Raw genomic sequence first — 7,239 nt, forward strand, 5'->3', positions numbered from 1 at the left:
CGCCGCCCGTAGAGCCCCTGCCCAGCCCAGCGCTGTCCGGGTCCTGAAATCACCGGCCGCAGGAACCGGGCCAGGACCCCCCGTCTTCCCGCTGGAGCTCGGGCTCCCAGCTCACTGAGCCCGGTGTCCCTGGGCGGAGGGCAGCCGCTGCGGGCAGTACCTGCGCTGGCTCCTAAGCCCCCGCACTGGGCAGGGCAGCCGGCCCAGCCGCAGCATTTATAGGGCCAGCCACGGCCGGACTCTTTATTTATGGGGAAACAGAGACACCCGGCTCCAGCCGGAGCGAGGAGCCGCCTGCCCTCCCGCTCCTCCCTTCGCAAGCCCTGCCCCGGCCCTGCTGCCTCCGCTGGCGCCCTCCCACTCCAGGGCACTGGGGATGGAGGGAGCCTCAAGCACAAGCTGCTCACGGTGGGGAGCTCCCTGCCCCTGCTCTCCCGGCCTGCGCTGCCAGCAGCCCGCCCGGGACACCCCGCAGGCAGCGCAGGGGGAGGCTGAGGGCGTCGGGTTATTAGTGCTAAGGAATTAGCTGGGAAATGGGTTAGTCTCATGCCGGAAACCTAGACCTAGATGGAGGGAGCTGGCTGGCTGGCTGGCTGGCTACTGCCCCCTCTGTCTCCCCATCCGCACAGCCAGCGGGTGGCAGCTACTCCAGGGCCTGCTCCAGTAAGCAATTCCCTCCGCCGCTTGGCCACGTCCCCAGTGTGTCCTTGTTCGCCCCTCGCCTACACTCACCAGTCCTCGGTGGGCAGCGTAGGGGCTCCCGACCTGCTCGTTAGAGAGTCGCACATGCTGCAGATACACAGTGGGCTGAACACTGCCCCGTGGCTGCCAAAGGCCGGAACGGCTCGATTGGCTCCGTGTCGCTCATCTTAAAAAACAGCCCCTAGTCTATGTCCCCAGCTGTGGAGCTCCCGCCAAGTCCAATGTTCAAGGCGTTGAGAATCTAACCACTGCATAAGCGCTCGGTGCTGCCCACACACCAGCACCGTCAGGGAACTCGAGGTCAGCAAGCGGCGGGTGTATCGCCCCCGAGCGCGTTAGCACATCCACTGGTGTCAGCGGCACGCGCGACCTGCCACGGAAGCCACATCCGCAGGAAGGCGCAGTGACTATGAGTATAGTACCAGTGCCCAGCTCAGAGCGCTTGTGGAGACAGAGCCCTGCTGCTGGGGGAGGAGGTGCAGGACATGAACGGTGGCTGTATAGCCTACACTAGAGGGCTTATGCCAGCCGAGGCTGAGCCTGTATAGTCATAGAATTTAAGGCCAGAAGGGACCTCCAGATCATCTGATCTGACCTGCTGTAAGTCACAGGCCACCAACACCACTCCGTAGCCTAGTCCTGTGGCAGGCTGGGAGGTAATAATGAGTTCATTTGCAGTCCATACAACACCTTGGAAAAGGTGGGGCTTGTGCTCCTCCCATGCTCCCATCCGCACTCCTATCCCTATCCCGCCTTCTCCGTGGTGCTGAGAATTGCCAGCCATACCAGCAGCTCCCTCATCTGCAGTCTGAGGCCCCGATTCAGCAAAGATTTTAAGCATGTGAGTAAGGCAGTCAGCTTCCAAAGCGTGTATCACATATCACTACGGACAATAACCACACACAACAATCTGGGTAACAGTCCATGCGAAATAACTAAGGAGTCCTTTCCCTGGACACATGCAGTAGAAGTACTTTATTTTTTAAGGGGATGTGGTCTGATGAATTTGATACAGCCTCCAGAATGGAATAGTGGACCATGAAATACAGAATTGTAGCTTAACATTATTTACTAAAAGGACATAGGGACACCACATGCGGTCAAAGACTTTCTAAGTAGACTTAGAATCCACTCAGGATAAAAAATGAAGTAGAACGAAAATAGATTTAAAGGTTCACTTCAATAAGCTACCGTGGTCAAATGTTTTAGGTGCTAGAACGAGGGAAATGTAATTAAAGTGATCACATAAAGTGTATTGGATCCCAGATGAAGTACTGTATTAAATGGCGGTTATAATAATAACGTGGAGTCCGGTGGCACCTTTTTTACCCAGGAAAGCTTATGCCCAAATAAATCTGTTCCTCATTAAGGTGCCACCAGACTCCTTGTTTTTGTGGATACAGACTAGCACAGCTACCATTCTGGTAATAGTAATAGGAACAACACAGATTTCCTTAGTTTATACCATCCTCATAAACTAAATGATTGGCAATGTATGTTGTATACGATCTCATCCAAATACCCACAAAACTGAGAGCTCTTTTGATATCTGCGTACCTGGGATTTCAGCAGAGGATAGTAACAAAGTCATGGATTTAGTTAAGGATGTCCTGTAACACTGGAAGAAGTTTGGAGAAGAATCCGCATGACTCGCCTCAGCTAACATTAATTAGGGCCAAAATCAGAGGGAAACTAATTCTGCCCTGGTTCACAGCCTAAGCAACCCCAGGGATTTCAAGAAGTGTGCATGAGGTATAAACTAGGAATTAATTTAGCCCTGATTGTCCATGGTGTTCAAACATCTTGAGGAGATGCTCTGAACTTTGCAGGATCGCACATTGAAGGGATAGTGAGATTGAGGACAGTAGATGTGAAAAATAAAACCCCATCTGTGTTGCAAATAAAAGTATTTGAGAAAAAATGGGTTGAGGAATGAAAAACACAAAACAAAAAATGTCACCCTAATTCAGGACTGCCCAGAGGATTCAGGGGGCCTGGGTCAAAGCAATTTCAGAGGCCCGTTCCATAAAAAAAGTTGCTATACTATAGAATACTATATTCTTGTGGGGACCCCTGCAGTGCCCAGGGCAAATTGTCTCACTTGCCCCCCCCTCTGGGCAGCCCTGCCCTAATTCAAAATGATTCCCCCCCACCAAGACTAGGTAGATGAATGTGGAGGAGGTGAATGATGAAACCTGGCACAAGAGAGAACCTTCATTCCTTACTCTGCTTCACAGAGCACCTATTATCAAGTGTGGCACCAAACGCTGGCGACTGGGAGGAGGTTTTCGTTTGTCACTTGAAACCTACATCACTTCTCTTTCAAACTCTCTTTTTTAATTTCTTTTGTTTAACTTTCCATTATGATTCCTTTGTGGAAATAGTTAGAAGATTGTTAGGTTCTTGTTCGGTTTCTTAATGCCTAGTGACTAAGTTATGGGTATGAAACAAAAGGGATACAAGTGGTGCACTGGAAAGGGATTCCTTTCATACGTATTTCTAATCATTCAGAGCTTAGTCCTGTCTATTAGATGCAGCTTGGCACTGGGAGTGGCACAGAGTGGCATTACCCCAGGGAAGTTTAGGAAGGGATTGTTAGAGCAAGATAGCCCCCCACCCCCCATTCCGCTCTAAGAATACTTTGCACTTTGTGATACGCCTTCACAGTATTTTGAACATAGGGCCACACATTTCCTGGCTGCTGTGTGGGTCCATGGTAGGAAAAGAAAAGAAAAAGAAAAAAGACTCCCCTGTTTTAGTGATCCTCATGCAGGAGCCATGCACAATGGCAGGTGATAGGGACTTACCGGCCCCTCCTAGCACCCATGGGTGCACGTCACCCCTAACGGGATGGGAAAGACTCAGGGTCATGTTTCCCTCCTGCACTGTTTAGCAGAGCCGAAGGGGGGGAAACATGTGGAGCTCTCCTAAAGGCTGGGACCCCTGCATGCCAGGGAATTCCTGGAGTTCTCTCTCCCTGCTGCATAACTTACTACCTGATTTCTCCAGCTGTGGAGTTCCTGCCAAGCCTAATGTTTAACACTTTGAGAATCTAGTATATGCGCTTGGTGCTACTAACACACCAGGAGCATTAGGGGAGTGGAGGGGAGCAAGTCGGTGGGCTTGGGGGTGTATATTCCTGGAACTCCCAGACATGAGGGGACACCAGCCTTTGAGGAGCGCAATGTTCCCCCCTTTGTGTCCATTCAGTTCTGCTAACCAGTGCCCGCAGGAGGGAGCAACATGACCCTGCATCTTTTCTCTCCCTTTTGGGGTGATGGGCACACACGGGTGCTAGGAGGGGGCAGTAAGTCCCTATCACCTGCCATTGTGCAGGGCTCCGGCATGAGGGACACAAAAGCAGGGGAAGGTTTTTTCTTTTCCCATCACCCACCCATGCAGCTATCAGTAAATGTTTGGCACCTGTGTTCAAAACGCTTTGATGGCGTAACACAGAGTGCTAAGTATTATTAGAGTGGAGTCTATCTTGCCCACTTTGGACTCAAATTTCCCCAAAGTGATTTCTGTTAACATGCACAGGGTTAAACTGATCACTAAATCTGGAAGAAATTTTGACTCAATCCGTACTGGCATGGACTAGTTTAACTATAAAGTACCAGAGATAATCTGTGAGGAGCATCTGAATTTTTCTCACATGATCAAGACCTTGTAAGAGCCAAATATTTGTCAATTTGGGTTCTTCCATTCTTTGTCTACATTGCTAAATTGGGACTTTTTTGAATAATATCACTCCTACTGTTTCTATTGATGGCCACAGTCCTGCGGGCTACAGGTATTGTGAGATAACCGGACAACAGAGTACTTTTTTCCAAAGTGCAAAAAACCCCAATGTGAAGCACTTGCATGCACTATATTGTAAAATGTTTTTAAAAATAAAATTTAGAAATGCCAGTGTTCTCTAAACCTGTTGTAATATTTGTCATGTGCTTTTAACCCTCTTTCCAAATAAGTGTGGTTATATTTTGAAAGCATGGAAAATTATTTTAACTTTAGGTAGACAAATAATATGGAAAGTGTGGAACTCTAGAGTTCAAAGGTTAATAAGCATCAGATGTAACATGAAGTCAAATATTTGTGAGCAATGCTTAATGAACGAAGAACAGCTAGACGGGGTCAGACCAATTGTCCAGCTAGCCCAGTATGGATGGAGTCTCTAACAATGCCAGACACTTCAACAGGAATGAACAGAACTGGGTAATTTCAAGTGATCCATCCCCTCTCCAGTCCTAGCCTCTGGCAGTTGGAGGTTTAAGGATACCTGGATCATGGGGTACACCCCTGAGCATTTTGGCCAAAAGCCATTGATGGCCCCATTCTCCATGAATTGACCTAATTCCTTTTTGAACCCAGTTGTCAAAATGACTTAACATGAAGGCTGGAATCTAACAGATCTGACTGTCATGCACTTTGATAAAGTACCATTAATGCAATATCTCTAAGACAGAAACAAGAGGTGGAGGCAAAATAGAGAGTGTGAAAATTAGGGGTTGCTTAAAATCTGCATTTACAAAAACACGTTCCCTGTACTAATAAGCATCCTGTCCTCCTCCAGATCTTTTCAAGACTGGCTTTTACAACTACTCCAGTGTCAGCCAGTGTTTAATTGTTAGGCTGAGGGGCAAGTTTATGTAACTATAAAACTTTTAAAGAGAATGATTTACACCCAATATGTGTCAGCATATAAAACAGGATATACGATGATCCCATTCTCCTCTTCATCTTAATTAAACATGTGATATTCTAAGAATTCTAACCTAACTGGTAATGCAGAGTTGCTCTGTACTGTTAATCTAACCTACAGTTCATTTCACAGCAAGAGTGCTTTATTCCTTTCTATCACATGTAAGCACTTTGGGATCCTTCACAATGCTAGGTACTATTTCAGGTGGAGCCGATAGAAACATAAGTAGTTAAAGTTCCCCAACACTTTCATAAGCACCTGTTTTCAGTTCCTTATATTTTTGCCAAAATTTTTAAAGATTTTCAATCTGGGTCTCTGCCTTAGGTTGGTTTGTAATTTCAGCTGTTTTTGTTCAGTTGTTTCTGAAAATGAGAGTAGGGAAAAATAGGGACTGTACACGGGCAATGGTAAATTCTAGCATTTTCAATCAATTGGGTACTTGAGTTTATACTTTTAAGGTTCTTTGAAATGTAGGTTTCTGTATGTTAATATAATGGTTGTGTCCAGGGCATATTTACTGTATAGACAAGCTGATAACATAAAAGCATTTAGTTGGAGCCATAAAAGTTTTAGGCTCTAATCCTAAAAGTTGAGCTGCATGGATTGACCTTTGTGGCTGCACAGAGCCCTAATTCCTTCCAAATCATCTTCCAAGATTGGGGCCTTACTTTCTAAAGTTTTATCAGAAAACACTCAACAAACAAACATATACCAAACAAAGATGTATTACCAGCTCTTCATTTTTTGTCTGAATTTCAAAAAGTGTTTTAAATTTCTATATAGAAAAAAATTCCTCCTCCCCGCATATGCCACTAACCTCCCTGCTAGGCTGAATAACTTTGCTGAGCGCATACTTCCTTATATGGCATGTTGTCTTCAGATGGTCTGTTCTGAACTTTTGCATTAATTTTCGAACCCTCTGGTCTGTATTAATTTAAAAACACTTATTAGCATCAAACATACATATTTATTGGACAAGGCAAGTGAAATAGTAATGTTATGAAAATGTTTTGTTCTTCGTATGGGTAATTATAAACTGATTTTAAGGGAGACAGTTTATCAAATAAAATGGACATTTTCCACAAACATACAAACTCATAAGCTTAAACAATCCCTTTAATATAACAATCATATCCAACTTCTAAGTACAAAATTTGAATCACTGATGCAAAAATTACTCAGAATTTAGCTGTCAGATGCAAAAAACAATAATGCAAAAACAATTATGTTTTATTATTTGAGGTATTGTATAATTACTCCTTAAACCATGAATTGCTTTTCATCAGTATAAGTAAATTATACATAAATTCTTCAAAGAATTTTACACTTTGCAAAGCAAGAAAGCTCAGTGGTACACACAAAGTAAACAATAGATTTAAATCCTTGTACAAGTGAATCAGGGAATAATAAAACCCCACCAATACTATTTATGACAAAAAATTCTGATGTACTCCAAAAGAATAACCCAAAGGCATGCAAAATAGATAATTGTGAAACACACCCGTCTGCGTGGCACAATGAGAAAAAACAAAGTAGTGTAATCTACCTTTTATATTTTTATTTTACTTGATTTACTTATTGTCAATCAAATCCTTCTACACAAGTAGAATGAAAAATATTCAACTTCTGACAGTCACTGGCAAAAAGGGATTAAAGTCACCATGTTTTCATGGTTTGGTATGATTTACAAAACCACTCAAATGTTACAAGCAATTGGTGTTATTGTGCATGATCTTTTACCATTTTTGAGAGGAAAAGGATACAGATCATCTGAGTTGTTAGTGTAGATGGAAAATTTCCATTTATATGCTTCCATTTACTTCAGGAGGCTAAAG

The 7,239-nt window shown here is 44.5% G+C and overlaps 1 protein-coding gene across 1 annotated transcript in view; it reads right to left on the reverse strand.

Moving 5' to 3' along the window:
* The window catches only part of SLC26A4 (solute carrier family 26 member 4), a 34,628-nt gene extending 34,407 nt beyond the window's left edge, over positions 1-221 (reverse strand). The window contains exon 1 of the mRNA XM_030544852.1: positions 161-221. The gene's annotated coding sequence lies outside the window, so the exon portion shown is untranslated. The remainder of the gene's footprint in view (positions 1-160) is intronic.
* Between the last annotated feature and the right edge of the window lie 7,018 nt (positions 222-7,239).

The sequence above is a fragment of the Gopherus evgoodei genome, chromosome 1 (genome assembly GCF_007399415.2).
Source record: "Gopherus evgoodei ecotype Sinaloan lineage chromosome 1, rGopEvg1_v1.p, whole genome shotgun sequence".
NCBI lineage: Eukaryota > Metazoa > Chordata > Testudines > Testudinidae > Gopherus > Gopherus evgoodei.